Source organism: Budorcas taxicolor, chromosome 23, assembly GCF_023091745.1.
Source record: "Budorcas taxicolor isolate Tak-1 chromosome 23, Takin1.1, whole genome shotgun sequence".
Classification (NCBI taxonomy): domain Eukaryota; kingdom Metazoa; phylum Chordata; class Mammalia; order Artiodactyla; family Bovidae; genus Budorcas; species Budorcas taxicolor.
This window is the reverse complement of record NC_068932.1, coordinates 6,842,222-6,862,904: the sequence shown is the minus strand read 5'-3', so window position 1 is coordinate 6,862,904 and position 20,683 is coordinate 6,842,222. Positions and strand designations below refer to the sequence as shown.

The window sequence follows — 20,683 nt, the reverse complement described above, 5'->3', positions numbered from 1 at the left end:
TTCAGATAACTCTACTGCAATAATCATGTTAATTAGAATAGTTAATATTTGTTGAGATTAACTGTGGCGCTTGTCATTGTAGAAGGTACCTTACATTTTATGTATTTATCTCTAGCTAGGGTGGGTCTTCGTTGCGGGAGGCAGGGGCTACTCTGTCGCGGTGTGCAGGCTTCTTATCGCAGTGGCTTCTCTTGTGGAGCACGGGCTTCAGAGAGGGCGGGCTTCTGAGGTCGTGGCTCTCAGGCTCTAACAGGCTCAGTAGTTATGGCCTATGGGCTTGGTTGCTCTGTGGCACGTGGGATCTTCCTGGACCAGGGATGGAACCTGTGTCCCCTTGCATTGGCAGGCAGATTCTTAACCACTAGACCACCAGGGAAGCCCCAAAGTACCTTGAATTTATTACCACATTTAATTCTCACAACAAAAACAAGGGGCTGGATTTGCAGGATACACATTCATCCTTTTATAAAGGAAAGTGAACCTGCAGGAATTTAGATAACCTAAATGTTAAAGGTTACAAAATGTATTAAATGACAGAGAAACACATCAATCCCATGCTTTCTGATTCAATAGTATACATGTAAACCTTGCCATTATTCAGAAAAGAGAATAGGATAAAATATAAAACTGTTTGTTTTGCTGTATACCCAGTGATTTAGACAGTGATAATGAATATGACTTGCTTTTTGTACTGTACTTAAGAGAGTGAAATGAATCAGAGAGCTCTTTTTCTGTTCTCCTTGTAAGTGACAGAGAACAGGATGTAAGGGAACCAGAGTCATCATTATCTGCAGGATACTTTTCAGGTCATCCTCGTGCAGAATTGTAGGTATTCTAAGAAAAACATCTGTTATAGCTCCTGAACGATCACCTGACCCATGCATTTTCACTTAGGTGAGTACACATTCATCTGTGCACACAGACATATACACATTCAGATAGGGTTGTGGCAGAAAAGAATTTCTTTGTCTGACAAGGATCAAGAACTGTCATCATCCTGCAATTAGGAGTTTATGGGACCTTAATCAATAGTCTTCTAAGTAGAGTATGGGAAAAAAGTACGAGAACTTCTGTCTATACTTATTTTTTTATTATTTAAAAATTCCATCTTCATATTTTATATTGTTTATCATACAATAGTATTTTATGGATAAATACACACATATTGAAAAGAGTGGAAAATAAATGAAATTTGGAGGTCACTGAGCTAAAGAAACAAGTAAATGTTTTCATTTAGTTAGCAGCTTGAGGGAGTGAGATAAGTAACAATAGCTGGCATTCAGTCTATAGGCTTTTCAGACAAATGGTTACTGCTTATGATTATGTACCATAGCTTTGCACAACTCTAGGAGGCACTCTCCATGTCATGGTCATAGATTTCTACAGCCGTTTTACTTCCCAGCAGATGGCAGTGAAGTGTCTTTAGGAATGAGCACCTTTCCTTTGAGGTAGTGGACAGTGCTAACGACCACACAAGGCACACGAATTCTTGTCCTTCTCTTACGCTTGTGCTCTTGCCCGGGGATTGTGACGATGGTGCCATTAAATCATATACTCTGGTTTCTCGTTATTTATCTTCAGCATTCTAGAGAAACAATGTTCAACTTCCATTTACTGTATTGTTGAAATAAAAATTTATCATATTAACACCATTTCCTTAATTTGCTGATCTAATGATGATAATCAATACTACTAATAAAAAAAACACAGCCCTGCATATGTTTTTAATGAATCCATGATTGCTTATAGTAAGCACTTACAAAACATTGATTTCATCACCTGTTTTGAAATTTTTTCTGACAGTTATGTAAATTTCATATTTCACAGCTTCAGGAATATGCTTCTCCAATTTAGCCTTATTTCTAAACTCTCCCAGTCTCTTGAGTGTGATTCATCTGGGTCCATAAGATTACACCTACTTCTTAGGGCTCTGTGCTTTCTTTAAATTTCAGATTTCAATTCCCTCCTCCCTCTACTGAATTGAGAAGAAAATGGAAATAAAGAAATGATATCTTTTCTGCTATTTATATACATTAATTCAATCTCTGCAAGGAAATGGGAGCATTTTTAAATGGTGTTTTAATTAGATCCTGCATAAGATATGATTACTTAGTCAACTAACATTGTTTTTTAAACCCAGTGCTTAGCACTTTTATGCTTGTCTAACTCAAATTTTGAATTGTGTATCTCTCTAGAGTTAATTCTGTATCTTTGCTCCACTCTTTAATTTCTCATAAAATGCCACTAATGCAAAATAGGATAGTAAATTGTCAATATAAAGTTCAGTTAATATTTAATAATCACAAGAAAGTTTGAGGAAAGAAACATAAGCAGATAACATTGGAGTTTCTACTACATTGGTAGATGTGCTTATTCACAGTATCATATTCAACAAGAAACATTTATTATGCAACCACAGAGACTTATATGGAAAGGTAAGAATGTAAAGTATTTCATAATAAACAATGCCCAAAGCAAGTGTCTTAGTTTGCACATTCCATGGTTAAGTTTTTAATTTATGTGGTTTAGTTTTTAATTTATGTTCCCATCCAAGGAAATTCTGTATAGAGAAAATACCTGTAATCAAATCCTAGTTCTGCCATGTACCAGTCATGTGAGCTTTAGTAAATTACTTGCTACCCAGAGCCTCAGTTTTCTCATCTATAATTTGGGAAACATAATGTCTCCCTCAAAAAGTAGATGTGGGGATTAACTCATATAATTTTCAAAGGAACCTGATATAATTCCTGATACCTGCTTCATTATATACATGTTTATATTAAAGTTTAGGCCCTTTTTTCCTGTGCCATCTTAGTGGGATGCTTTTGCTCTGTTCCATTAAATTACGCAGAGAAAGAATTCTCTGGTTCTAAGAAATTTCAAGGAGAGCCTGTGCTTAGGGTTCCGATCTTCTTGTTCCTCCTCAGGCTGCAGGACACCTTTTGAAGTTAATTTCTGTTCTGTTTTAGGAAAAGCAGATACTGCAAGGAAGGATGGAGCACAATCCCTGGATTTCATGTTTCCTGAATTATGAAAATATTCTACGATTATGCTTGCTGTTTTCCCAGTTGGTACCTTGCTTCATTTAAGGTGAAAAAAATTTTTTTAAAGAATTAATCCAAGCTAAACAGGAACTCCTTAATAAGTTCCCATTAGGGGGTGGCATGTAGCTCAAAGGACTATTATTAAGCATTTATATAGCACTTTGTATTTACAAAGTAGTTTATAATTACTCTTTTGAGTAGTTTATAATTCACAAAGACTCTCTCAGCCAAATTGACATTGTTATCTCCATCTCATAAACGGGGAAACAAAGGTAGTTAACTAAAGTCATGTAATTTGCCTAAGGCTTCAAACAGAAACCACCTCAGAGTGGTTTTCCAAAAGCAGATATAGTCTCAACCTCTCTCCCCTAAGGCACGAAAGAGTAAAATAAAATAGCAACTCCTTACTTATCATAGTCACATTACAGAGTCACTTTAAAAAAAAATCTTTTTCAAGTGACCATCTAATATTTTAATTCTGCTTTTTTCCTAGATGTTTGAAGGCTTTGTTTGTTTGGCTTATTTGCCCGCATCAGAAACCTCTTTCTTAAGAACCTAAGTGAAATAAGGAAGTTTCTTTCCAAAAACAAACCTTTTCATCATGCATCCCAGCCCTTACCACCGTGCAATTAGTAGTGTGCTCCCTGTAAGCAGTAGTTTAAGGGGTGCGGTAAGGAAAGAGGTACTTCCTGTGAAAGCCTAGAAGTCCCCAAACTGGGCTATGAGCAGCTTGCCCCCCACCCCGCCGGCTTCCCCACCTCTCATGTATTTCTTTCCTGTATCAAAAAGTCTAATGGGTAAGGGCGTTTTCTTTTAGGCCAATGCAGTTATCCACGAAGAGGTATGCTCTCCTGTTAACTAACACTATTCTCTTCCTCAACTCTCCAAACTGCTTCTTCAGTACCCCCAAATGCTCTGTATCTATGCGCTAAGTTGCTTCAGTTGTGTCGGGCTCTTTGTGACCCTAGGACTGTAGTCTGTCAGGCTCCTCTGTCCATGGGATTCTCCAGGCAAGAATACTGGAGGGGGTTGCCATTTCCTCCTCCAAGTTGGTCAGAATTCAGCATGCAACCTACTTTCAAGTGGTTTCAAAAATAAGTATGTGTATTCCAGAAAATAAAAATGTGTTTACTTAATCTTCACAGCAATACTTTGTGTGTGTTGTATTATAAATTTACTGATATATTTATATAAGCAACATATGGTCCCATTTAAAAAATCTATATACTTAGATATTATAGTCATACATTTAGTATGTATAATATATACTTTACCCTCGAACAACACATGGTGGAACTGTGCAGATTTACTTATATGTGGGTTTTCTTTCAATAAATACTACAGTACTACATGACCTGTGGTTGGATGAATCTGTGAATTCAAAGTTAGGGATACAGATGATGGACTGTAAAGTTGCAGGCAGATTTTCCACTGTAGCCCCCATATTGTCTGAGGGTAAACTGTGCACATATTATATATTTATATCTAATATATAAATATAATTTATACACAAGCATTTTATATACAATAAACATTTTCTGTATATATATATTTATGTTAATATATAGACATGCATTTATAGATAACATATAGGCATGTATTATATAAAAAGTAAGTATATGTAATATCTAGATATATAATAAGCATTTTTTGGAAGCAACATTGTTTATATAAACAAACTATTTTAAATATGAATGGTAAATTTACTATTATCAAAGCCCTTTGAAAGCAAGTCTCAGGCATCATAACACTTGAAATACTTCAGTTTAAAACATAGAATATATCTTCTAAGATTAAAAGCACTTTTCTAAATAACTGCATTAAGATAATTAAACCTGAAAAGCATAACAATAATTTCTGGTGTGTTCTAGTATCTAGGTCACACTGAAATTTTCCCAAATATGGCAAGAACTCTCTGTTTCTGTTTGCTTGCTTTGTTTTAGACCAGGGATCCGACTGGGTTCAGTTCAGTTCATTTCAGTCGCTCAGTCGTGTCCGACTCTTTGCGACCCCATGACTCACAGCACGCCAGGCCTCCCTGTCCATCACCAACTCCTGGAGTTCACTCCAACTCACTTCCGAGTCAGTGATGCCATCCAGCCATCTCATCCTCTGTCGTCCCCTTCTCCTCCTGCCCCCAATCCCTCCCAGCATCAAAGTCTTTTCCAGTGAGTCAACTTTTCACATGAGGTGGCCAAAGTAAGGAGTTTCAGCTCTAGCATCATTCCTTCCAAAGAAATCCCAGGGCTAATCTCCTTCAGAATGGACTGGTTGGATCTCCTTGCAGTCCAAGGGATTCTCCAGAGTCTTTTCCAACACCGCATTCAAAAGCATCCATTCTTTGGCACTCAGCTTTCTTTGAAGTCCAACTCTCACATCCATGCATGACCACTGGAAAAACCATAGCCTTGACTAGACGGACCTTTGTTGGCAAAGTAATGTCTCTGTTTTTGAATATGCTATCTAGGTTGGTCATAACTTTCCTTCCAAGGAGTAAGCGTCATTTAATTTCATGGCGGCAATCACCATCTGCACTGATTTTGGAGCCCCAAAAAACAAAGTCTGACACTGTTTCCCCATCTATTTCCCATGAAGTGATGGGACCAGATGCCATGATCTTCATTTTATGAATGTTGAGCTTTAAGCCAACTTTTTCACTCTCTTCTTTCACTCTCATCAAGAGGCTTTTAAGTTCCTCTTCACTTTCTGCCATAAGGATGGTGTCATCTGCATATCTGAGGTTATTGATATTTCTCCTGGCAATCTTTATTCCAACTTGTGCTTCCTCCAGCCCAGTGTTTCTCATGATGTGCTCCGCATATAAGTTAAATAAGCAGGGTGACAAGATCCACCCTTGATGTACTCCTTTCCCGATTTGGAACCAGTATGTTGTTCCATGTCCAGTTCTAACTGTTCCTTCCTGACCTGCATATAGGTTTCTCAAGAGGCAGGTCAGGTGGTTTGGTATTCCCATCTTTTTCAGAATTTTCCACAGTTTATTGTGATCCACACAGTCAAAGGCTTTGGCATAGTCAATAAAGCAGAAATAGATGTTTTTCTGGAACTCTCTTGCTTTTTCCATGATCCATTGGATGTTGGCACTTTGATCTCTGGTTCCTCTGCCTTTTCTAAAACCAGCTTGAACATCGGGAAATTCATGGTTCACGTATTGCTGAAGCCTGACTTGGAGAATTTTGAAAAGTACTTGGAGAAAGGTACTCTTTCTACCCGCTTCTGATGTCTATGTCAGAAGCTTTCTCTATCTCCTTTATATTTTAATAAAACTTTATTACACACACACACACACAAAAGAGCTAAGATAAAGAGAACTAAGCTAAGGAGATGTAAGCTAAGGAGAGCTAAGGCATGCTGAGCTTGGCTAAGAAGAGCTTAGAAAAGGGGGGCTGAGCTAAGGACAGCTGAGCTACCCTAAGGAGAGCTAAGCTAAAGAGGGCTGAGCTATGGGGAGCTGAGCTAAAGAGAGCTACATTAAGGAGACCTATGAAGAGCTGAGCTGAGGAGCATTAAGCTAAGGAGAGTTATGGAGAGCTAAGCTAAGCAGTAAAGTCACTCAGTAGTGTCTGACTCTTTGCGATCCCATGGTCTGTAGCCTACCAGGCTCCTCTGTCCATGGGATTTTCCAGGCAATAGTACTGGAGTGGATTGCCATTTCCTTCTCCAGGGGATCTTCCCAATCCATGGATTGAACCCAGGTCTCCCACATTATAGACAGACACTTAACCGTTTGAGCCACCAATTACTTGGCTCAGACAGCAGGAGCAGCCGAGAGGAGCTACCCCATGTCCAAGGTCAGGGGTGGTGGCCGAGAGTGCCAGGCTGTGACGGCACAGGAGCAGCCAAGAGGAGCTCCCCACGTCCAAGGTCAGGCCGGGAGGAGCTACCCCCCGCCCAAGGCCAGGGGTGGCAGCTGGGAGGAGCTATACCACATCCAAGGAGTGGTGGCTGTGTGGGTGCTGGAGAGCAGAGAGGAGCTACTCCACATTCAAGGTCAGGAGGGGCGGTGGTGAGGAGATACCTCTGGTCCAAGGTAAGAGAAACCCAAGTAAGACGGTAGGTGTTGCAAGAGGGCATCAGAGGGCAGATGCACTGAAACCATAATCACAGAAAACTATTCAATCTAATCACATGGACCACAGCCTTGTCTAACTCAATGAAACTAAGCCATGCCGTGTGGGGCCACCCAAGATGGGCGAGTCATGGTGGAGAGGTCTGACAGAATGTGGTCCACTGGAGAAGGGAATGGCAAACCACTTCAGTATTCTTGCCTTGAGAACCCCATGAACAGTGTGAAAAGGCAAAATGATATGATACTGAAAGAGGAACTCCCCAGGTCGGTAGGTGCCCAAATTGCTACTGGAGATCAGTGGAGAAATAACTTCAGAAAGAATGAAGGGATGGAGCCAAAGCAAAAACAATACCCAGTTGTGGATGTGACTGGTGATAGATGTAAGGTCCGATGTTGTAAAGAGCAATGTTGCATAGGAACCTGGAATATCAGGTCCATGAATCAAGGCGAATTGGAAGTGGTCAAACAGGAGATGGCAAGAGTAAACGTCCACATTCTAGGAATCAGCAAACTAAAATGGACTGGAGTGGGTGAATTTAACTCAGATGACCATTATATCTACTACTGTGGGCAGGAATCCCTTAGAAGAAATGGAGTAGCCATCATGGTCAACAAAAGAGTCCGAAATGCAGTACTTGGATGCAGTCTCAAAAATGACAGAATGATCTCTATTCGTCTCCAAGGCAAACCATTCAATATCACAGTTATCCAAGTCTATGCCCCAACCAGTAATGCTGAAGAAGCTGAAGTTGAACAGTTCTATGAAGACCTACAAGAACTTTTAGAACTAACACCCAGAAAACATGTCCTTTTCATTATAGGGGACTGGAATGCAAAAGTAGGAAGTCAAGAAATACCTGCAGTAACAGGTAAATTTGGCCTTGGAATACAGAATGAAGCAGGGCAAAGGCTAGTAGAGTTTTGCCAAGGGAATGCCTTGGTCAAAGCAAACACCCTCTTCCAACAACACAAGAGAAGACTCTATACATGGACATCACCAGATGGTCAACACCAAAATCAGATTGATTATATTTGCAGTCAAAGAGGGAGAAGCTCTATATAGTCAACAAAACAAGACCAGGAGCTGACTGTGGCTCAGATCATGAACTCCTTATGGCCAAATTAAGATTTAAATTGAAGAAAGTGGGTAAAACCACTAGACCATTAAGGTACGACCTAAATCAAATCCCTTATGATTATATAGTGGAAGTGAGTAATAGATTTAAGGGACTAGATCTGATAGATAGAGTGCCTGATCAACCATGGACTGAGGTTCGTGACATTGTACAGGATACAGGGATCAAGACCATCCCCATGGAAAAGAAATGCAAAAAAGCAAAATGGCTGTCTGGGGAGGCCTTACAAATAGCTGTGAAAAGAACAAAAGTGGAAAGCAAAGGAGAAAAGGAAAGATATAAGGATCTGAATGCAGAGTTCCAAAGAATAGCAAGAAGAGATAAGAAAGCCTTCCTCAGTGATCAATGCAAAGAAATAGAGGAAAACAACAGAATGGGAAAGACTAGAGATCTCTTCAAGAAAATTAGAGATACCAAGGGAACATTTCATGAAAAGATGGGTTCAGTAAAGGACAGAAATGGTCTGGACCTAACAGAAGCAGAAGATCTAAGAAGAAGTGGCATGAATACACAGAAGAACTGTACAAAAAAGATCTTCAAGACCCAGATAATCACAATGGTGTGATCACTCACCTAGAGCCAGACACCCTGGAATGTGAAGTCAAGTGGGCCTTAGAAAGCATCACTATGAACAAAGCTAGTGGAGGTGATGGAATTCCAGTTGAGCTAGTTCAAATCCTGAAAGATGATGCTGTGAAAGTGCTGCACTCAATATGCCAGCAAATTTGGAAAACTCAGCAGTGGCCACAGGACTGGAAAAGTCAGTTTTCATCCCAATCCCAAAGAAAGGCAATGCCAAAGAATGCTCAAACTACTGCACAATTGCACTCATCTCACATGCTAGTAAAGTAATGCTCAAAATTCTCCAAGCCAGGCTTTAGCTGTACGTGAACCGTGAACTTCCTGATGTTCAAGCTGGTTTTAGAAAAGGCAGAGGAACCAGAGACTGGGTTCAGCTGCTACAATCTCATCTCAGATTTGACCACCCAACTCTCTTCTCCTCCAAGAAGCATTTCTGTGGATGAGTGTTTTGTGGAATACACCTGGAGAATCATGTATACTGAGCACAGGAACATTTCCAAATAAGACTGACCTAGTACTGGCATAGAATATAGGTTAAATAACCAATTAATGAGTTGGGAGAGTTGAAGGAAGCCCAGCCAAGGAGGCAGGACCAAGGCATGGCTTGTCAAGCAGGAAGAGAAATACGTACTATGAGATGAGGTGACAGCACCAGCCGCACATGTTTCCTTCTTTACAATTTCTGTCTCTAGTTTTTTACATGTGTTAAACAAAAATGCCTATCTATACAGTTTTAGAAACCCAAACAGATATCCACAGGCACAGACATACACATGAACATACAAGCTCACACACATACAGTGGGCAAGTGGAATGGAGAGAAAGAGAGAGGGGAAAAATAATGGAAAGAAGACAGGAAGAGACACTGTCCTTTTAGAGAAAATTTGGAAAATATAGAAAAAGGAAAGAAGAAAAAGCAAGGAAGAGATGAGTGCTTACTTGTGATTATTATCCTATCTTTCATATAACTTAGCTTTCCTGGTATCTCAGCTGGTAAAGAATCCTCCTGCACTGCAGGAGACCTCGGTTCAATTCCTGGATCAAAAGATTCCCCTGGAGAAGGCTTAGGCTATCCACTCCAATATTCTTGGGCTTCCTTGGTGTCTCAGTGAGTAAAGAGCTCATCTCTAATGCAGGAGACCTGAGTTTGATCCCTGGGTTGGGAAGATCCCCTGAGAAGGAAATGGCAATACACTCCAGTATTCTTGCCTGGGAAATCTCATGGACAGAGGAGCCTAGCAGATGCCTCTGGGTTCTCAAAAGAGTTGGACACAACTGAGCGACTAAACAACAACAGCAATTTAACTTAAGATGAAAGGTTTTTGTAGAGTTTGGAATGTGGGGTGGGGAGAGCCAGAAAAAAAAAAAAAAAGAGGAAGAGGATTTTAGAGAAATTTAGGGAGATAAATGGCATACCTAAGAATGAGAGCTTTGCACTGTCTGTTGTTCTTTACTCGAAATACTCTTGCTATTCAAGATCTGGGCCTTGCTTGGACATAATCTGTCATTCTTGCCAAATGCGTGTGGTATTTTGGGGATGTGGACAAATCTCCACAGGAACTTGGCTGAGACCTACAGATGTATTTTTACCTCCAGAGGCAAACAACCAGGGCACTAACTTGCTCTGCCATTTAGCACTTAACATTGGAACCACAGAGGACTAGTCTAGTGTGGTCCTTCGTGAGCTCAAATTAGAGTGCTGTCACTTGCTCTTTAGGCTTTGATTTTTTTTTTTCCCTAAGATTTACAGAGAAAGAAATCATAGAAATTAAAGCTGGATGAACCCTCAGTGATAACTGCTTTATTTAACAAATGAGAAATTCTTGATCCAGGGAGAAGCACACAGGATAGAAAGCCTGGAAATTAATTAGCTAAACTCTTCTGGGCTAATCATAAAACCATTCTGAGACTCAGTTTCCTCATCCGAAAATGGATGTTATTAAAACCACAGTAACTTGCAAGTGTCATTTAGATCTCAAATTCCCAGATCCAACAGACTATGAATTTGTTATTCTATGAAAGTAGAAAATTTAAGTGGTTTTTGCTGTAATTCTTCATAATGAACAATGGAATTTTAACTACCTTTTTTTTTCTTTTGCTCAAATTTTAAGGATTTAGGCTACCTTAGAAGAAAATATACTGAATCAGGGGAAAAAGAGTTCAATAATCAGCCACCTGCATGTCTGATTTGATGAGCTGTTGGTACTGAATAATATGAAAACCAGAATATCCCATAGAGTAATTCAATACTGCTGACATCTGCCCTTGTCTTCTCTGTTCTAATAAAAATTGGAGGATGGGAGAAGGGATGATGGATAGCAATAGATATATCACCTTCAAACAAGAATTGATTCTTTATATGTTTATAAAGAGTAGGCATGGTCTAAAAATATCTGCATGTAATAGAGATATTCATTTGACAATTGTCTGGACCATTACTATTGAAATCATCAAGTTCATAAAAATAAGGAAAGGAGAGAAGGAGAAAGGAAGAAAACCAGGGCATGCCTTCTTTTATATAATATGCACAGTTTTGAAATGTATGTGACAGTTGCTCCGTTTTAGAGATAACAAAATTGAAGCTACCTGTGGCTATTTTTGCCACAACTTGCCTATTTTGCCACAACTATTGAAAAGTAAAAATTCAGACCCCAAACTACTCCTGCCTAACTATGTGGATTATTCACTTTTTAGGAATACCTTCTTGTTAGTCAATACAAGTCTTTTCCCCAGTTGTTAGTGACTCTGGTCAGGCAGGCCTGGGACCTGGTCCTTATACATTCCTATCCCTTCAACTCTGCGCACAGCTCCTAGTCTCTGTAATGAATCTGATCAAACAAAACCCGTTTCCTGCGAGAGGTCTCTTCTGGTTACCCAGCTCTCAAGGGCTCTCTCGCATTTCTAAACTCCAATGGCACTTTTCTTTTGGCACTCCTCTATTGACAATAGTTCTTTTCTCAGTGGTAAGTTTCTTGTCCATTTAAGCACACTGACTCTTGAGAGAGGAGTCTTTAGAAGAGGTGGCACATGGCGTAGCTTCATCACCAAGCCCATGGCATATACGTGTCTCTCCATTGCTATCTGAGATAGCAGAGACTTGAGTTCTAGCGTACAAGGGCATGGGTTAACAATGGGTCTCATTCTTCCATTCCACCATCTTCTCATGCTCCCTAGAAACTGATCCAAATTTTCAAAGAGGAAGAAATGAGCGCCATATCTGCAGTCCTTCTTAAGTCTGCCTTTAATGAAAACTTGGTTAAAAATTGTAAAGCTTTTCTTTTCCTTCTGCCTTTTGAAGACAAACACCAAAGGGAAAAAGACACAGGTCATACATATTCACCTGTTCTAGTCAATGATTTAAATATAAACACTTAACAGACTAAGGAGCAAAAATGAGGGAAAGCATTGATTAGTGACCCTTGTACATCCTGTTCAGAGATCAAAGGGACCAATGGGCAGGGATCAAAGTTGGGGGGAAATACAGAATGTAGCACCCTTGCGAAGTGGCATTTCTCACGATGTGTATGGCTTAATCAGAACCACTCTGTTCAGCAGCTGCCGAGGAAAAGAAAAACAACCCTGAAAATTATTAATTAGGTAAGCTTATGCTCCGTATGCTTTTCATGACATAGAGTCATTTTCACCAGCTTGTGCCAACTTTCAGTGGCGAGGTATTTTTGCAGGAGGGCAACCTGTGTTGCAGATAGGTTCCTTTTAGAAATGGACACAAAAGCTCATTGTCGCAGCAGCTACACCACCACACCTAGTTTGACTCAGGTCTGCAAAAATCCAATATGATGCATCATGTTTGGAGCTTCTTCACACCACAGGAACCAGTTTCTTAGTACTTCATCTGTGAAAGGTTAAACAAAAAAAATTCCTTAAATCTACAGATAGCCAACTCGGAAAGTTACAAAATTTAAATGATTGACAACTGCATGGTGCTGTTTAGTTTTCAAAGTACTTTCACACAGAACCTTTCATTTGCTAGTCACAACCTTACTTAGGTGACTTGCCATGAGGCCACACAGTTGTTAATTAGCACTTTCTTCCTGGTCTAAGCACAATGACACTTCTCCCTGTGCTAGGTCATAAAATACAATATTTCACACACAAACATATGGCAGTGTTTGAGAATTCAAATAGTAAGAACCTTGGAAAGGAACAGTAATGAATGAAGGAAGTAGAATGCTTGGATCTAAGCAAGGCATTCAAGCATGATAGTGATAGAAATGCATTGAAAACTGTTTGATTTCTAAGGCCATACATTTTTGGCTCTGTGCTGACCTCTGATATGCTTTGACTTGCCTGATGATGAATTTCTCCGTAGTGTGTGTTCGTTCTCTTAGGGATCCAAGGGAACGGAGACGTTTCCTGAGGCCATGGTGCTGCAGTTATGGTCACGGCGGTGGCGATGGTGGTGGTGGTTCTACTGCCCCGTTGTTCCACAGGACAAGCCTAGGAGTTAGGAATACCCCCGGCCCCTCTGCAGGGGTTCCTACAGAGTGAAGTCATCAGAGGTATGGTGGGATGAAATGAGAGTCTCTATGCTCAAAAAGGTGACAAGCATAAGGATAACACATGGCTCTTTCCCCTTTGTTCTCTGTCCTGGAAGAATGTACACCAGCTGCCTCAGCTGCAAACTATTAATCCAGGAAGTTAGACTGTCCCTAGAAATTCTCTGTGGATCCATATAGATTGTCTGTGGCTATTTTTTACCCTTTCCTTTTTTTAATTCATTATTTCAATTATAGTTGAAAACTTATTTTGGGGGAATGATTTAGTATATCCTAATATCATATCTATTAATGTCCTTGCTTTCTCTTTAGTGTCCAATGACATTGACTTTCAATATTTTGTCATTATTTTGGTTAATTTTTTTCAGTTATTTAAAATAATTTTAATCTAAATTTTGAATTTTTCATTAATCAGTCCTTTTCTCTGCGACTGATTTTTCTATATTTATTTTAAAATCTCATTTGTTTTATTGATTTTTTTCTCAATCACCTGCAATGTCAGATCATTTATCCCTTCTATATCTTATCAGAAATATGATAAGATACTTTAGACATGTAGGACAAATCCACCTTTTTTGCCTTCTGTTTTCCTCCCAAATCTGTTCCTATTCAGTAATGCACACATTTTATATTATATAAAATTTGAGTTTTATCCAAAAGACTTATGAGCCAGTATTTCTTCCCCCCCGCTTAAAAAACCTCAAACGCAACTTATTTTTTCATGTTCTGTGCATTGTTATATGGAGATCTGACATTATAAGTATTGGTATTCTTCTTTTTAAAAATTTAATGCTTATTTTATATTGAGATAAAGGCAATGGCACCCCACTCCAGTACTCTTGCCTGGAAAATCCCACGGATGGAGGAGCCTGGCAGGCTGCAGTCCACGGGGTCGCTGAGGATTGGACACGACTGAGTGACTTCACTTTCACTTTTCACTTTCATGCATTGGAGAAGGAAATGGCAACCCACTCCAGTACTCTTGCCTAGAAATTCCCACGGACAGAGGAGCCTGGTGGGCTGCAGTCCATGGGGTCGCTAAGAGTCAGACACGACTGAATGACTTCACTTTAACTTTTCACTTTCATGCATTGGAGAAGGAAATGGCAACCCACTCCAGTGTTCTTGCCTGGAGAATCCCAGGGACGGGGGAGCCTGATAGGCTGCCGTCTATGGGGTCGCACAGAGTCAGACACGACTGAAGCAACTTAGCAGCAGCAGCGTAGTTGATTTATAATATGTGTGTTGCCTCAGTAAAGTACAGTAAAGTGATTCAGTTATACAAATATTAAAATATGGAGCACTTCATGAATTTGCATGTCATACTTGTGCAGGGGCCATGCTAATCTTCTCTGTATCATTCCAATTCTAGTACCTGTGCTGCTGAAGCAAGCACTAGTATGCTTCCAAATTTATTAATTCTTATTGGTATTACTGGATACTTTGAAGCATTCCTTAGAAATTCCCCCAGCCTCTTCGGGTGGTATTTTTGATTCCCAGTTGAATCAAATGTATTGCACAGTTGTCTCTGTGGGCTATTACTTCTTGGATCCATGCTTCGGAGAACAGTACACTTCAGTATTGGCCTATTGATCCACTGACAGTGTCAATCACTCTCCAAATACTTATTTTTCCCCAATATAAGATTTTCTAGAATTTAGGAATGATTCCTCCTTATTAATCTAATTATTTATTCATTCAACAAATATTTGTTGTGGGACTTTTGTATGTAGGTTCTGTAGGAAAGAGCTCTTCTCTTAAATATTAGATATAGTCTTTACGGATGTGCTCTCTATGCCACTGACTTTCCAGTGGGGCCATTTCTTTGTTCTCTCTTCCTCTTCTGTGCATACTTAAAGAGGTGCTACTGGAAAACAGAATTTCTACTTTTCTTCCAATTTTATACCACATTCTTTCATTGAATGTTCTTTGTAATGGATCTGAGTCCTGACTGTGTAATAAGAGTCTTGGTTTCCTAGCTTCCCTTCTGAATTATTATTACCTCCATCTACTTAGGAAGTCATCCTCTCTGATAAACCAAAATGTCGAGAGGTCCACCCCACCTCTTCCAGCAATGTGGCCACATAGTTGGTATTTGCCACAGAAGGAAGACAAATGTAACACATTCCCTTAAACTGTTTGGAAATAAGCCCCTTGGTTTCTATATATATATTTTTTCCTTGGTTAGTGTTGAATCTTAAATAGAATTAGCAAGCTTTGCAACTCCCCTTGATAGCTTCTCCTTAGATGACCCTCTAAGTGAACAATTCTCACCTATTTGGTTCAGGCTTTGATCTTCTGGAGTTATAAGAGTTCACTTTATATATAACTACTCCCTTCTCCCACTATCCTGAACTGTTTCCCTCTACAAGGCAATGCACAGTTGGTTGGCAAGTGCCAGCAAATAACACCAATTGCCACCAAACTTCTAGCTCCTCAGAGTAACCACTAGATTACAAGAAAATTGCTCGCTTTTTCCAACCCACTAGCTTTTGCTGCAAAGACAATCTACACTTGTCCATTACTAGGTTCATTACTTTAAAATGGCAGCCCATAGAATGAACAATTCATTCTACTCTGCGGATGGTTGAGATCAGGTAATTTCAGTATATTACTCTCTCAGAGAGAGTTTAAGGAAAAGAAGGGATAGGCTAATACCTTAGTACTTGTTATCAATCTTCTTAAATTTTACCTTGGGAAATTTTTTCTAAAAAAAAATTCCTGTTGCTTAAATGGGCATATGATTCACTATACAGAAACACTTTGCATTAAGAACTCAATAATAACTCATTGAAAGTTTCTTTGAATAAACATTCAACATGTAATCTTGTTGAGAGATTTTGTCAAAACATACTAAGTTCAAACTATTTTTGGAGAATCAAATGCAATAGAATCACCAGCAGGCACTGATAACTAATGAAAGAAGGTATAATAACGTTCCTTGCCTGAAGGAGTCAGAAATCTCAAATTGTTTTGTAAATGTGCCTCCCTTTCTCTGGAGAAGGCAATGGCACCCCACTCCAGTACTCCTGCCTGGAAAATCCCATAGATGGAGGAGCCTGGTAGGCTGCAATCCATGGGGTTGCTAAGAGTTGGACACGACTGAGTGACTTCACTTTCACTTTTCACTTTCACGCATTGGAGAAGGAAATGGCAGCCCACTCCAGTGTTCTTGCCTGGAGAATCCCAGGGACAGGGGAGGCTGGTGGGCTGCCGTCTATGGGGTCGCACAGAGGCGGACACGACTGAAGCGACTTAGAAGCAGCAGCAGTAGCAGCAGCAGCTCCCTTTCTCAGGTTATATAGTGAAGTGATGTGAAGTGAAAGTCCCTAAGTCATGTCTGACTCTTTGTGACCCCATGGACTATATCCATGGAATTCTCCAGGCCAGAATACTGGAGTGGGTAGCCTTTCCCTTCTCCAGGGGATCTTCCCAACCCAAGGATCGAACCCAGGTCTCCTGCATTGCCGGCAGATTCTTTACCAGCTGAGCCACAAGAGAAGCTCTCAGGTTATACAATATAGTTCAGTTCAGTCGCTCAGTTGTGTCTGACTCTTTGCAACCCCATGAACAGCAGCATGCCAGGCCTCCCTGTCCATCACCAACTCCTGGAGTTCACTCAAATTCACGTCCATCGAGTTGGTGATGCTATCAAGCCATCTTATCCTCTGCTGTCCCCTTCTCCTCCTGCCCCCAATCCCTCCCAGCATCAGAGTCTTTTCCAATGAGTCAACTCTTCGCATGAGGTGGTCAAAGTACTGGAGTTTCAGCTTTAGCATCAGTCCTTCCAATGAACACCCAGGACTGATCTCCTTCAGAATGGACTGGTTGGATCTCCTTGCAGTCCAAGGGACTCTCAAGAGTCTTCTCCAACACCACACTTCAAAAGCATCAATTCTTCGGCAATCAACTTTCTTCACAATCCAACTCTCACATCCATACATGACCACTGGAAAAACCATAGCCTTGACTAGATGGACCTTTGTTGGCAAAGTAATGTCTCTGTTTTTCAATATGCTGTCTAGGTTGGTCATAACTTTCCTCCCAAGGAGTAAGCATCTTTTAATTTCATGGCTGCAATCACCACCTGCAGTGATTTTGGAGCCCCCCCAAAATAAAGTCTGACACTGTTTCCACTGTTTCCTCATCTGTCTGCCATGAAGTGATGGGACCGGATGACATGATCTTCATTTTCTGAATGTTGAGCTTTAAGCCAACTTTTTCACTCTCCTCTTTCACTTTCATTGAGATGATATTTAGTTCCTCTTCACTTTCTGCCATAAGGGTGGTGTCATCTGCATATCTGAGGTTATTGATATTTTTTCTGACAATCTTGATTCCAGCTTGTGCTTCTTCAAGCCCAGCATTTCTCATGATGTATTCTGCATATAAGTTAAATAAGCAGAGTGACAATATACAGCCTTGACATACTCCTTTTCCTATTTGGAACCAGTCTGTTGTTCCACATCTAGTTCTAACTGCTGCTTCCTCACCTGCATATGGGTTTCTCAAGAGGCAGGTCAGGTGGTCTGGTATTCCCATCGCTTTCAGAATTGTCCACAGTTTATTGTGATCCATACAGTCAACGGCTTTGGTGTGGTCAATAAGGCAGAAATACATGTTTTTTTGGAACTCTCTTGCTTTTTCGATGATCCAGCAGATGTTGGCAATTTGATCTCTGGTTCCTCTGCCTTTTCTAAAACCAGCTTGAACATCAGGAAGTTCATGGTTCACATATTGCTGAAGCCTGGCTTGGAGAATTTTGAGCATTACTTTGCTAGTGTGTGAGATGAGTGCAATTGTGTGATAGTTTGAGCATTCTTTGGCATTGCCTTTCTTTGGGACTGGAATGAAAACTGACCTTTTCCAGTCCTGTGGCCACTGCTGAGTTTTCCAAATTTGCTGGCATATTGAGTGCAGCACTTTCACAGCATCATCTTTCAGGATTTGAAACAGCTCAACTGGAATTTCATCACCTCCACTAGCTTTGTTGGTAGTGATGCTTTCTAAGGCCCACTTGACTTCACATTCCAGGATGTCTGGCTCTAGGTGAGTGATCACACCATCGTGATTATCTGGGTCGTGAAGATCTTTTTTGTACAGTTCTTCTGTGTATTCATGCCACCTCTTCTTATATCTTCTGCTTCTGTTAGGTCCAGACCATTTCTGTCCTTTACTGAACCCATCTTTTCATGAAATGTTCCCTTGGTATCTCTAATTTTCTTGAAGAGATCTCTAGTCTTTCCCATTCTGTTGTTTTCCTCTATGTCTTTGCATTGATTGCTGAGGAAGTCTTTCTTATCTCTTCTCATTATTCTTTGGAACTCTGCATTCAGATCCTTATATCTTTCCTTTTCTCCTTTGCTTTTTGCTTCTGTTCTTTTCATAGCTATTTGTAAGGTCTCTCCAGACAGCCATATTGCTTTTTTGCATTTCTTTTCCATGGGGATGGTCTTGATCCCTGTCTCCTGCACAATGTCATGAACCTCCATCCATAGCTCATCAGGCACTCTATCTATCAGATCTAGGCCCTTAAATCTATTTCTCACTTCCATTGTATAATCATAAAGGATTTGATAAAGGTCATACCTGAATGGTCTAGTGGTTTTCCCCACTTTCTTCAATTTAAGTCTGAATTTGGCAATAAGGAGTTCATAATCTGAGCCACAGTCAGCTCCTGGTCTTGTGTTGCTGACTATATAGAGCTTCTCCATCTTTGGCTGCAAAGAATATAATCAATCTGATTTTGGTGTTGACCATGTGGTGATGTCCATGTGTAGAGTCTTCTCTTGTGTTGTTGGAAGAGGGTGTTTGCTATGACCAGTGCATTTTCTTGGCAAAACTCTATTAGCCTTTGCTGTGCTTCATTCTGTATTCCAAGGCCAAATTTACCTGTTACTCCAGGTATTTCTTGACTTCCTACACTTGCATTCCAGTCCCGTATAATGAAAAGGACATCTTTTTTGGGTGTTAGTTCTAAAAGATCTTGTAGGTCTTCATAGAGCCATTCAACTTCAGCTTCTTCGGCATTACTGGTTGGGGCATAGATTTGGATTACTGTGATATTGAATGGTTTGCCTTGGAAACGAACAGAGATCATTCTGTCTTTTTTGAGATTGCATCCAAGTACTGCATTTCGGACTCTTGTTGACCATGATGGCTACTCCATTTCTTCTAAGGGATTCCTGCCCACAGTAGTAGATATAATGGTCATCTGCGTTAAATTCACCCATTCCAGTCCACTTCAGTTTGCTAATTCCTAGAATGTCGACCCCATGAACAGTATATAATATAAGTGGCTCTCAATTGTATCTTTTACTGAATTTTATCATCCAATTGTGTCTTTGTTTCTCACATCTTTTGGCTTATAGTCCTCTTACCAAAGAAGCCTACTTAGTACCCATTTGAATCTACCTTAGCATTTTCCTCTAAGGGATCTCAAAGGGTTGGGCATGACTGAATGACTGACACTACTACTACTAGCAATTCCTCTATTACAATGGGAAAAGTAGATCAGGACAAATTAGGAGAGAGCTGTAGTCATTTCTGCAGCAATCAACCAAGGCTATGGATGATATTGTCATTTTGAGCAGAGTCATATGAAGATTCAACTGAACCATAACACAGGATACAAGTAAAAGAATAATGAAAGATTTTGGTTTGACATTTGAGAAGAGATTTAGTGAAAAGCATAGTAATTCTTTGGTTCTCTGTATAGTCATGGTTGCATGTGTGTGTGTGTTTCTGTGTGTATATCCAAAGGCATGATTTAGTTTAGGTCTGGGACATTAATGGTAAATATTATAGAGTGAAAATTTTGACTTCATAATAAGGAAATATATTTTGGCAATCATATTTCCTGGAAATGAAGGAGGCTGCCTCCTAAAGTAGTGAATTCTATGTTTTGGAAGATGCTGAAGTGGATTCATAAAACTCATGAGACAGGTAGGGTGTAGAAGTCATTACTGAATTAGATCCATAGCTGTGCTGCATGACCTCAAGGGTCATCTACCAGTTCCTCCTTACACACACACACACACACACACACACACACACACACACGAACCACACCCACTAATTGCTTCCACACATCTTATTCTGAGAAAATCTGAACAGTGCTGGGACAATAGATGGTTCTTACTAATTGGATAATCAATGGTTATGCTATTTTGTGTTTTAGTTTTTGCTTTTTAAAAGAAAGGGTTGTATATGTATAAAATATCAATACTTAATTCATGTTTGATGGAAATACCCTGATAATCTGGAAACATAATTATTATACTACTTCTTTCTATATTCTAACTCCATAGGACTGAT

At 40.0% G+C, this 20,683-nt stretch overlaps 1 non-coding gene across 1 annotated transcript; it reads right to left on the bottom strand.

Annotated features, from left to right (window-relative positions):
- Positions 1-14,655: 14,655 nt before the first annotated feature.
- LOC128068096 (U6 spliceosomal RNA) lies at positions 14,656-14,762 on the bottom strand. The gene has a single exon (XR_008201448.1). It is a non-coding gene; the product is annotated as a U6 spliceosomal RNA (small nuclear RNA).
- Positions 14,763-20,683: the final 5,921 nt, after the last annotated feature.